The sequence below is a fragment of the Lissotriton helveticus genome, chromosome 8, assembly GCF_964261635.1.
Source record: "Lissotriton helveticus chromosome 8, aLisHel1.1, whole genome shotgun sequence".
Lineage (NCBI taxonomy): Eukaryota > Metazoa > Chordata > Amphibia > Caudata > Salamandridae > Lissotriton > Lissotriton helveticus.
Window position 1 is genome coordinate 732,383,701 of NC_136069.1, and position 13,203 is coordinate 732,396,903.

Sequence of the window (13,203 nt, forward strand, 5' to 3'; positions counted from 1 at the left end):
GGTGTATGATGGAGTGTTCCGCGTGCCTACTAAAGATAATAATCACTTCATGAATGAAGGGGGCACGGCTTGGACACCGATGTAGGCGGTAGCGGATCCCGGAGCTCCTCCGCAGCCGCCCTACTCCCGCACATATCCTGTCATTTATGCTGGTTCCCGGACCTCGGAACGAATTCCTCAGTGTTTCGTGCCCTCCCTGGTGGAGGAGACCAGCGGTTTCGGGGGCCCCTTCGAGCCCTGAAGACACATTTTGCTGAGCGCAGCGCAGCCTGATCTTCCCCTCCACAAAATGGCGGCCAGGGCGCGAAAGAGGAGCGCCTGACCGAGGCTCCCCTTGGCCGTGCGGACGTAGCCTGTGGACCGGTACCACGAGCGGTAGGAGAGGGACGCTTGCCCGCATTTAGCAGCAGAGAGAGGGGGCTGATAACATTGGCAGGCGAGCGCTGGCATGGGACTAGGCAGAGGAGTGCCTGACCCTAAAATGGCGGCGCCCGCGGAATGCCTCGAGGCATATCGAGCCCGAGATTAGGTGACAGCACGAATGTGTGCAAGGGAGATTGCTCGGAGGACCGGCGGCAGCAGGGGTGCACAGCCTGCAGCGAAGAGGGGAGGAGGATTGCTGATGTTGGCGGATCGCTACTGACAGTCGGCTTGCCAAGGGGCCCTGTTTAGGAAACGCGAAAGAGAACACAGGAGCTAGCCCATTGGGAATCCACACAGATCCCCACCTAAAGCTGAGGAAGAGAGAGGCAATTAACGGTGCTGGGAGAAGGGGGAGACCTGCCTGACTCCTTGAGGGACAGGGGTTGGGCACAAGTGCGCAATAACGAGGCATGGAGCACGGATCCCACGGGCCACCAGACATAGGGAACTTACTGTCGGGAGGTGGCTGTGAAGCTGTAGGAGTTGGCTACTGCAAGCGACCCTCTGACAGAGAGATACTATACTATTGCTTGTGGACACAAGGGCTTAGCGACGTGACGAGTGGAGGGGTGTTGAGAGCCTGGACATTCACTGAGCCACCTATGATGGGCAGGGTGTCCAGAAAGAAAGGGTTTGAAGCCTTGCGACTGGATGACCCAGGCCACGCCATGGAGGACGAGGAATTGGCGTCGGGGAGCAGAGATTCCACGCAGCCGAGGGACCCTTCCTTGGGCGACATCATGCAGGCCATCATGGCCTCGAGGGAGGCCTTGGAGAAACGGATGGACTCCATTGGATCTGACCTTTCCCTCCTGAAAGATGACCACCGGAAACTCAAGAAACGCGTGGCGACTAATGAGCAGACCATGAAAGACATCCCGGATGCGGTTGATACCCTGCGAACGCAGCTCAATGAGGTGGTACAGAGGGTACGCGTGCTGGAGGTGCGAGCAGAGGATAGCGAAGGGCGCTTTAGACGTAATAATCTCCGCATCGTGGGAATCCCGGAACAGGAGGAAGGGTCCGACGCTGCGCAATTCCTGGAAACATGGTTAAAAGCTGAAGTGGCGCCTGAGGGTCTCTCGCCATTCTTCACGCTGGAGCGGGCGCATAGGGTTCCGACACGCCCTCCAAAACCAGGGACCCCGCCGCGCCCGATGGTGGTGAAACTCTTACACTACCGGGACCGCGACTATATCCTCCAGAAAGCCAGGGAAGAGCAGAATTTGAGAATTGGCAACAGTAAAATAATGATTTTCCCGGATTACACCAGGAACGTGCAGCGCCAAAGGGCATCCTTTATGGCGGTGAAGCGGAAGTTGAGGACTTTGCATCTCCCTTACGCGATGCTATTCCCGGATCGACTGCGGATCACTGCTGATGGAAAAACGCACTTCTTCCTTACGCCTCAAGCAACCTGGGATTGGCTGGAAGCTCGGGGGAGACGGGTGAGCCTACACCAGCTGCGACCCCACCTCGACACCGTTTCCCTACCACAATGCCAAGGCACCGCCCAAATTCCTCCGCAGATTGGCGACAAGAACGCGACAAGGCGGTAAAGGCGGTTGCAGCCATCAGCCAGGGAGCTCAAAGCCCAACCAGCAACATGTCGGAGCATGCAGGTAGTGGAGAACAGAGCCCCAGCTCTAGCAGCGCCCATGGGCTTTTGAAAACGGACTTGCCAGGAGTAACTCCACAAACAGCAGATGAAGTATTTGGCTGACTGAACAGTTGCTTGCACGACCTGGCTTTGTGAGGTATTGGGGTGGCCTGCTGGGCCTTGGGACTTGGTGCCTGGTGCGAGGCTGGGCGGTCTGAGAGTGAAGAGGAAAGGATGGGGGGGGACCGGAGTAAGGAATGTTCACACGGGAGTGGGGTGGGGGCTGGGGAGACCTCTGGGGTTCTTGGATCGGAGTTCCAGGCAGCCTAAACTGATTGGACTTTTTATGTGCCTTTCTTTTGTTTGGATGGGGATTCCGAGTTGGATGCCTGTCCTGGGGAGGGGGAGTTGGGGATGTTTGGATTGTTTTATTTGTGGGGTTGGATTCAGGGGACCTAGGCGTGTCGGGGGCGTACTAAGACGGAACTTGAGCTAAAGCAATGTCTGCAATGGGACCCGCATTAGGTTACGCATGTCTTACATGGAATGTAAGGGGGATGCATACTATGACTAGGCGACATAAGATACACTCCTTCTTGACACGTAGGGGGATACAAATTGCCTTTCTCCAGGAGACCCACCTCACTGCAAAGGAAGGGGCGGCGCTCCAACGCCGCTGGAAGGGTCAAGTTTACTGCACTGCTTACTCGGCATACGTGCGGGCGGTCTTAATTTGGATAAGAGCTGGGATTCCCTTCCTGTGCACCTCGCAATTGATAGACCCAGAGGGCAGATACGTGGTGCTCCAGGGGAAACTAGATGGTCGAGATTTAACTCTGGGATGTTTATATGCACCTAATGTAGACCAACCGGCCTTCTTCTCATTACTGTCGCACAAATTAGCATCAGTCTTAGGGGGGCCTTTACTATTTGGGGGCGATTTTAATTGTGTCACAGACATTGATTTAGACGCTCACACCCACCCTTACCGAATGCACCAGCGGGAAAACTGGCAGTGGCGCGCTCCACCTGGCAGAGCATTTAGGGACAGATTGACACATGGAGGGTACAACACCCATTGGATAGGGACTACTCCTTTTTCTCCGCCCTCCACGAATTACATGTTGGCCTGGACGCATTTCTCTGTTCTCCTGAGGTACATGGGGAAGTTAGCAGTAGCGAATATCTCACTCGCACTATTTCGGACCATAACCCACTGTTAGCCCGGTTGAGGTGGTCACGGCCGCGCCCCAGAGTCCTGACCTGGAGACTGCGCCCCGAAGCACTTGAAGACCAAGTATTCCGAGCCACTATAACCACGACCATTGAAGACTATTTTCAGTTTAATGCGGGGTCTGCGGGATCGGTGCTCACTGAATGGGATGCCTATAAAACAGTGGCGTGCGGGAGTTGTATCTCAGCGGCATCTGGGGCCCGGAAAACATTACTGCAAGACATCAAACGGGATGATGAGCGGTTGCGTGCCCTGGAAATAGAGCGCCCCGAACGGCCCGAAAAGCAGGACGACTTATTGGCAGCTAGGGAAGCAGTAGCGGCAACTGTGGAGCGCCTACGGTGCTTTGACTACAAAGCTTACCTCACAAGAGCGCACGCAGAGCGGGACAGATCAGGAGCCCTTTTAGCCTCGTTGGCTAATCCGGCTACGCGCGGCTCTGTTATCCTTGAATTACGGGACCAGGCAGGTGTGGCCCGCTTTGACCAGCAGGGGATAAATGAGCTGTTTTTTGATTACTATACGGAACTTTACCGTAGTAGGGTGCTTCCATCAGAGGAAGAATTACAGGACTTTACGAGGGGTCTGGATTTGCCGGAATTGGGGGATGAGGATGCGAAACAGCTGGGAAGGAACATCGAAGTGAGGGAAGTGCGAGTAGCAATTAAAAGTATGGCACGGAACAAAAAGCCGGGCTCCGACGGTCTTCCGGTGGAATTCTACCTCACTTATATTGATCTCCTGGCGCCTCGTCTGACGTGGCTCTATAACGAGGCCAAACGGTTTGGTAGGTTGCCAGAGTCCACCAGGGAGGCGATCATTATCCCGTTATTGAAGCCGGGCAAGCTACCCTGGGATAGAACGGCGTATCGCCCTTTATCCATGTTAAATCTGGATTACAAAATTCGGAGCAAAATCTTAGTGACTCCGCTGCTGCCCCACATGTCTGCGCTGATCCATGCCGATCAATCCGGTTTCATTCCTGCCCGCAACACAGCGCTTAATATACGACGGCTCCTACATGTGTTGGAAGCTGATCCTTACGAGGTGGATACCACAGCGGTGTTTGCTGTGGACATCGAAAAAGCTTTCGATAGTTTAGAATGGGAGTACCTCTTCCATGTCATGAGTCAGATGGGATTGGGGCCGGATTTTGTGAGCTGGACGGCTTTATTATACAAAGATGCCACAGCCAGGGTGAGGACGGGAGGGGTGATCTCCGAGGCGTGCAGGGTGGGAAGGGGCACACAACAGGGTTGCCCCCTTTCCCCGCTGTTGTTCACCATAGCGGTGGAGCCTCTTGCGGCGCATGCTCGCTTGGGACAAGCATATCAGGGCTTGGACGTATATGGGCAGGTCCACCATATCGCACTTTATGACGACCTATTAATGTTCTTGGCAGATACGGAGGAAGCCCTGCGTGGAGCGAAAGCGCTGCTGAGAGCCATATGTGTGGTAGCAGGGTTGAAAGTCAATTGGGCAAAGTCGTGCCTATTTCCGACACGTGGAGGTAGAGGATGCCCGCGGTCTGTAGAGGGGGTGACCTGGGAGGAGAGAAGTCTTCCCTATCTGGGTACAGTGATTTACCACGAACGAGGAGACATCCTAGACGGAAATGTGGGGAAGGCGATCAGGAGTGCCAAAGCTAACTTTGAGTTCTGGAGCACGCTCCCTTTGTCTGTGGCGGGGCGTGTGGCACTTCTCAAAATGGTGACCCTGACGCGCTTGCTCTACTTCTTTGGGACTCTACCGATCTGGATCCTGGCGAGCTACTTTTGGAGGCTTCGGGGACTGATCAGTTCCTTTTTGTGGGGTTCCGGCAGACGCAGGGTGGCGCTCAGGACCCTCATGAGACCCCGAGCAGAGGGGGGACTGGCGGTCCTGTATTATGAGGCGTACTACCTTGCTGCCCAACTTCAATGGCTTACACAATGGGTGGCGAGGCCACTAGGGAAGAGGGAGACATGGGAGAACTGATGGGCCCCCTGTTGGTGCTGTCTCGTATTGTGCTGCGACTCCCACTTGGTGATATGCAACTCACTCAGGAGTTTGCCACAGCGCGTAAATGTTGGCACAGATATCTACGGCGAGGGGGTATAACGGTCCCTTATGCGCCCGATATCCCATTAAAGATGTGCAGGGCACTACCACACGGAGGAAATTGGCGGAGACTAGAGGACTGGGAACAACAGGGCTTGGCGACCATGGGAGGCCTGTACGAAGACGGCAATCTGCTGGCATTTGATGTCCTCAGGGACCGCTTTGAACTGCCCGGGGGGGGATTTCCTGGTTCATGCTGCGCTCACGACAGCGATTCGTAAACACTGGAAATCGGGCCTGACAGAACCACCAACCTCTATGGGCTGCCAATACGTTGTGGTGGCTGCGGGTAAAATCAAGGCGGTCTCATGTTTGCATAGGCGCATGACTCACGAAGCTCTATCACCAATGGTAACATTGAAGGCGAAATGGGAGGCGGACATAGGAATGGAGATACCAGATCCGGCATGGGATGGGATAGTGGAGGGAGCCTGGGGGAGTACGCGTAATGCGAGATTCCAGCTGGTGCATTTTCACATCCTACATAGGGCATAGCTGACACCAGCCCGTTTACATAAATACTTTCCAGTCCAGTCTGCGACCTGTCCAAGATGTGCACAGGGGGACGCCAACTTTAAATACATGCTGTGGCTGTGCCCGGAGCTAGATTCCTATTGGCAAGGTATATCAGCACTGTTGAGGGAGGTTACCGAGAGGGACAAACAACCCACCATGGCGCACTGTATCCTCCACTGGTTTCCCCACACCTCAAAAAACAAAATCACTAGTAAATTCATTGATCTGGGATTCGTCTTAGCTAAAAGAACCATAACCGGAAGGCGAACAAAGGCCCCAATATAGATAAATGGAAGCAGGAATTCAGTAAGTGGGCCCGTTGCGAGGGGGAGGTCAGACTACAAATGGCGCATAGAACAGGAAATGAACTGGCAATGGAGAGGGCGAGAGCTTGGGAAAGATTGGTTATAGAACTCACACTACCCGAAGGCGGGGATGGAAGGTCCCCTGCACATAGCCCTGGGATGCACCCGCCATAGAAGACCAAGATGGAAGTATGTCGTCTAGCACTAATTGTTTACACGCAGATGCCCTATACTGAGCATAGAGCCACCTCTTACCACATAATATCCACGGACCCATTGGCGAGACAGGACTACGGCAGTCATCCCTTTCCCAACCCGGTAGGGGCTGTATCACGACACGCCTAGGGTGGGAGGGGGGAGGGAATGTTGAAGGGAGGAGAAGGGGAGAGGGGGAGGGGGGAAGGGGGAGAGACTATAGTTGGAACAGTTCGGGGTGTTGGAGGGGGCGGACTTCCGTTTTTTTTTAGTTCAAACCACTGTCATTGATTGCACTGCCATTTCTACTTGCCCAGAATACAAGAGATATGCATATGCAAATTTCACTGATGCCCACGGACAGGAAATATGTACCGATCTGGGGGGTAGGCTGATGCCCATGTTTATGCTACAATACATGTGACCTGTACTACTGTGCTATCACTGCAATAAAAATTGTGTTTAAAAAAAAAAAAATGAATGAAGTTGAAATGATTTGTGCTCAATGGACCTGTATATGTAGTAGTCCTGGTTCAGAGCGCTACGTCGTGATCACCAAGCAGGCGAATCCAGAGATGTACAAGCGGTCTCTGTTCAGGAGGATTTCAGCAATCAGATAATATCCAGCGCAGTGGAGAGAGAACCTTACTAGACCTAGTAAAGATGGCAGCTGGTTGCCATTACTTAACTGTACAACTGTGCCGATAGTTGATTTACTCTTTTTACTTTCTCCATTTATGCTGAATGCGTTCCAATGTACCCTATGCGTACTACAACTGAACTCTATGCTCTGCATTGCTTTACACTAAAATGCTAAATAAAGTTAAAAAAAAAAGAAAAAAATATGGCAGCTGGTCACATGGGGTGCTCCAAATCTTGTGAATTCTCGCAAGAGTTTAAGCATGACTACACAGGAAGCCACGGGGCACGAGCGGGGCTGTGGGGGGGACTGTTAATACCCAGGATTTTGGCTAAGGAAGGGGCACAGGGGAAAAATGATGTATAACAGAGCCCAGATGGGCATGGAGTCATTTTCAACCTGCCAAACATGTTTGAAGACTGAGGTGAGGAGTCCTGAAGGGCACATATAGCAAAAGCCATGGTGGCGGTTTTAACACTATCTGTCTCTGATAGCAATCTGATTTAAACCTCTATAATTATTATAAGGTTGAGGATATTGATATTTCTTTGGCTCAGGAAAAAGTGACCCAGTAGTTGAAAAAGATGGGACAATTAAACCGTTTTGCAAACTCTCCTGCAAATAAGCATTCCATATTTTCTTGAATCCGTCTGTTCAGCAACAACTACACACAAAAGTAACAATAGCATCAGTTTTTTTTTAGAATGACTCTTTTTATTCTGTTTTGTAACAAAGGTCGTAGGATGAAGTACAGAAAAATGTCAATAAAGGAAAACAAACGTCTGCTGCAAAGTGACGGAACTGTTATAACATAATCTATAAACTAGAATAAGTACCGGTGTTTCTCACGGTGGATCTCTAAAATATCTAGTGCACAAAACATACAGTATTTAGTTTGAAGTGATCCTGTCAGCCACCCCACTGTATATCAGGCCAATCCCTGGGCATGTATATTGGCTCCTCCATTTTCGAACACCTGTCCATACCCCTCAGCCTGACCCTGTGTAATGGGATAGTCCCCCCTCCAATGCTAAGTGATGTCTCTTTTGGCCATCAGGTTGCTTATTCCCACTAATATTCCCATGCCTCTTGCGATGGCAATGTCTTCTAGGATCCCTAATAAATTATCTCTTGGGGAAAGGACAATGGGTCTCCGCAGTAGCTTGCTAAGTGTGTGCCTAAAGTTTCCCCAGAATATTTGGTTCACGGGTCAGGGCCATACCATATGTAATCAGTTCCCCTCTTCCCTCATGCATCTGGTGCAAGTAAAAGATCTTGACATTCAACCCCATAAAAGGTGACAAGGGATAAGATGTATTCTGTGGAGTTTAGCCTACATGATCAGAGCCCTGGTGGCCAACAAGGCATCTTTCCAATCTGCTGTCACAACTTGTAACATTTGCCAGTCCTTAAAAAAACATTCCTCCAAGTCTCATGAATTTCTAGAAGGTATTATCAACAAGCGTGCTGTTAATGACCTCCACAAATTTTTGAGGATGACAGTGCTCGTAACTCTCCCAACTGGCAAAAACACCCAAAAATCCAAGGTGTCAAAATGCTTTGTCAAGATTTTGGTGGGATTTCTCTAGATAACATGACCTGGCGGCCATCTAGGAAATTGGGCCTATATAAGCCGCACCCCTCCACATGCCGATTGCTTTATTTTGTAGTTTCTTCGTGAATGCAGGCCTTTGGAGAAGGCTTCGCTGTTTCCTGTGCAGTGGACATCAGTTCCATCATTTCTGATGTCCTCATTCCCAGTCAAGTCGAAAAAGGTTAGTGCATCAGTATTGTTGTAAAACAAAGAAAAGAGCAATAGAAAGAGAAGAGACTGACAAGAAATGCAAAGTGCACAACAGTTTTGGGATTAAATGATAATTTGAGTCAGCAATATAAAAGCCAAATATGCCAATCAAGTTCTGTATGTTGAATTGCGACTTCTTATATCCTAAGGAAAAAATTAGGATACTAAGATAAGAAAGGAAACCTAAAATTACTTACCTTGAAAAGATCAGGTATTCTAAAGCTAAAGTGATCTTCTATGTAGGATATTCGAAACTCAAAACATTTGGAAACTCACCTGAAACAGTTTTACTGGGACAAGATCCCTACAATCTATACAATTGAATGATTTTGCGCAAAGGGAGAACGTGTTAAAACAACTGGATAGTTTACCATATCTAATTAACTGAGGACTTGATTTAGAGCAAATGTTCTAAAAATCACATTGTGATTTGTAAATTGTGTGATGTTGGTGGTGTAATTTAACCTCGAATACTTTTGTCATGCAGGAGTCCATCATATTACGTCAAAGAGGTATTTGCTACCAACTCTAAAGGAACATTTAGAATTAAGACTGAGCACGGAGAACTGATTCTGATGTCCACCACTACTGAATAGAAGCTACGTCTGTAGTCTGACTCTCTATTCTTCCTCCTGAAACAACCCCCCTTACCCTAACCACTTGTACCCACACATCATGAATCAAAGATTGGCGAGTATGACTTGGTAGGGGAATGGCAGGATCTCTGTCACTCCTGCAGCTCTAGAATCAAGTATCAGGTTAGTGTCCTTGACATCTGCCTCCTCTAATAGTCCTATATCTGCCTCCCATTTACTGCGTAGCATCGTAAAGTTGGTTGGTAAATTTATGAGGGAATGATACTCCTTGGAGGGGCTGCCCTTGTCAATTCTCTCTAGGGCCGGCCAGACTTCTTGTGGGGTACATTCTTGTATAGGGGAGCCCTTAGGGCATCTGGCCTCCAAAGCATGTTGCAGTTGTAAATATTCATAAAATTGTGTTTTAAGAAGCTGTATGCGGACTGCAGGGTATCAAAAGATTTCACGTGGTTGTCATCCTACACATCTTCCCGTAGGAAGATGCCACTGTTGTCCCATGGTTGAAAGCTCTATAACAAGTTTGGTGTGTCTCAACATGAGTTTACAATTCCATTTAAACCAATACCAAGCTTTCTGCTAGCATCTAAGTGTTGCAATGGTGTGTAGGGGGAGGTCCAAAGGGACCTATGAGTGTGGAGAGTATCTAACAGGCCCCGTTTTTTACACAGATGTCATACCACATCTATAACGTAGGCTACCATGACATAAAAACCATGTGGTCGGTCATAACCCGGGATATGGCTAAAGGGAAGGATTTTTTCACTAAAATCGCTGTTCCCGTGAAGCCCCATACAAATATACGGTGATAGACTCTGTCCTATCCCTAACTTTCCAGTAACTCAGAGCTTATAAAGTGAGCTTCCTAAATCATTCAAACAACGGGACAGTATTGTTTAACATACTGAAGCACCCTATCCATCTTGATCTTCTCTAACAAATTGTTCACATTCCAATACATCAAGTGATAGCCGTCTACTTGGTTAGATTGTGCGATTTTGTGAGTCTAAGATTTCTTTGACCAGGTCGTAATGTTTAGCAGGTGAAATCTCATAACGATAATTAACAAAACAAGGTAATGCAAACTCTTCCTCCCAATTACAATCTTACCTCCACTTCTACCCCAGAAGTATCTGTCACCTCAAACCCAAACTCTAAACAATAAGAACTAGTTCCTAAAACCCTCTATCTGCCCAATTAGCACATCTCATGTGGAACATTAGTAGTAACTGTATAATTGCCATTCAAAGAATTACTTTATTTTTATGGGGGCATTACCCTTTCACACCTCCACTAAAGTACTCTTATAGCTTTTTATTCTCCCCAAGTTACATCAAAGTGATTTGAAAGGGCTGGGCTCTGCCTCCACTCCTCGTCTTCTCCAGTAGACTTCTCTGAGTTACCTGCATTGTCCTCCTGTTGTGGTAGGCTTGATCTGCATCTTTGGCTTATAGTATGCCGTGGCCTGGTAGCCTTCTCAGGGCCAGTTTCCATACCACTGGAGAAACTTCTTTGGGTGCTGCCTCGGATGATCCACTACCCATTACCAGAAAAAGTCTTTGTTTTGATGTGTAACGTTGAGTTTGGCTGGGAACATTGGAAGGTATTTGAGGTGCAGTGTTCTGAGTTTCACTTTAACCTCTTCATATGTCATCCACTGCTGTTACGTGTACTTAGTATAGTCGGGAAATGCAGTCATCTGGGCAGCCTCAGAGAATACAGACGTGCTGGATAGTGGGCGTGCCACCAGTGGCCTATGCGCCTTTTCAATGACAAATCATGCAGAGAGTTCTTTCTATGGAATCCATGATTTTAGCTATTGCAGAAAGAAGGGCTCTAGGTGACATCCCTTGACTCTCCCTCACCTATCTTCAGTGTCTGAAATGTGTCACTCCGCTGCTGTAACACACTCAATTATGTTGTATAGGTCTAGGTGCAAAAGGGAAACATTAGAAGCTGCCTCCCAGATTTTTGATTCCAATGAGGAGCAAGAATCTTACATGGCATTTAAAATTGTGTCATTTGAAGTCTGTGGCTGTGGACATTGTTCGGGTCTCGAATGTGAGGTCGGGTTAATTACTTTATCCTGGGTTCCAACCTGGGATCCATTTTAGTTTGCATGTGTTATTTGGCTTAATTATCTTTCAACATCTTGTCTTTTCAAGGGGAGCCCAAAGTGCTTTGGGACCACAGAGTGCACCCAGGAACAAAGAGGACTGTTAGGGGGAGTTAAATAATCCACAGCCATCACTGGTCCTCCAGTCTTTCAGGGAGGTCCTAATGGCCCCGGAAGTCGCAAGCAGGCATACAACCTCTATGCTTGGCACTGGATCAATGTTGTGAAGCTGGATCAGTTCACCCCAGGAACCTCCAGCCGACTCCACACCATCTTACTTACATAGCTGGCAGGGGCACAAGCAGGTGGTAAGTCACAGAAGCCACATACTGGCAGGAAGACAGACACCCCCATAAACCTCTACTGCAGAGGCCTCTAAGGCCGTCTGGCTGTGGATGTTTCTCATCTGCTTCAAAATCAAAAGGCCTGCTTAGTGGGCTGGGCCTCAATCCCACATATCCTCAGGGAAGCCACTCCACTAATCAACAGTGGGCAGCCTCTCACCACCAGGTGGCCACCCGGATTCAAACTAAGCCATAGTCGGGGTCTCCTCCTCCCTGACAACCAGACTTGGCCTACATTGGCTGCACAATCCCAGAGGAAATGCCAGCCACTTCACCGCACCCCCTCCAGGCACTGTCTGTGAAAGTCTCGTAGTGAGGCAGCAGGGCAGCCAGAAGTATCCTCCACTCAGTTATGGGGAAAGGCTGAGGCCAAGCATGAACATCAGGTCACAGTCCCTGCTGTACATGAGGCCCAACACACCAAGTCCTTGTCTGTAACCCGCTAGAGCATCAGTTGATGTGCAGGAGCTTTTCCGCAAGTTCATGTTGGGTCCACAACTTCCAGTGGAGCAGGGAGGCTCCCCTCGGCACTAGAAATCTTGCAACAGGTTTATGATGGTGTCAGATACCGTGTGCCGCTGAGATAGCTCAATTAGAGCACATCTGCCATGATACCCGTCAAGCTTCACTTCCACCAATAACACCAGGTTTGATCGGCATGGAGAAAAAGCATGATCCTGCAGTGACACTAAAGAAAGATAAGCCACTATTAAATTGGATCTGCAGTCCTTTATCTCTTTGCTGGATGACAAATAACTCCCTAAAGCATAGCAATAATCATGACAAAACTGATGACAATGATATTGTTTGAGTGCAACAGTAGGGAAAGGTTGCACTTCGGAGTGGTAAGATTTACTATTTGCACTCCAGTCTGTGCAACAGTAGAAAGGTGTTGTACTTCGGAGGGGTTACATTTACTATTCCCACTCCAGTCTCTGCAACAGTAGGGAAAGTGTTGGACTTCAATGGCGTTAAATTCACTACTACCACTTCAGTCTGTGCAACAGTAGGGAAAATGTTGGACTTTGGAGTGGTAACATTTACTATTCACACTCCAGTCTGTGCAACAGTAGAGAAAGCATTGGCCTTCATAGGGGTAAGATTTACTATCCCTACTCAAGTCTGTGCAACACTAGAGAACGTGTTGGACTTCAGAGGGGTAAAATTTAATATTTTCATTCAAGTTTTTGCAACAGTAGGGAAAGTACTTAACTTCAAAAACCTAACATATTTGTAAAGCAACCCTATTCATTTGTAATAAATATAAAACTTTTAATATAAACCTTATTAATTAACCCCCAAAAATTGTATATATAAAAGTATATATAAATAT

At 48.7% G+C, this 13,203-nt stretch overlaps 1 protein-coding gene across 1 annotated transcript in view; it reads left to right on the forward strand.

Annotated features, from left to right (window-relative positions):
• The window catches only part of CARS2 (cysteinyl-tRNA synthetase 2, mitochondrial), a 742,767-nt gene that overhangs the window by 80,597 nt on the left and 648,967 nt on the right, over window positions 1–13,203 (forward strand). The gene's annotated exons all lie outside the window — the stretch shown is intronic.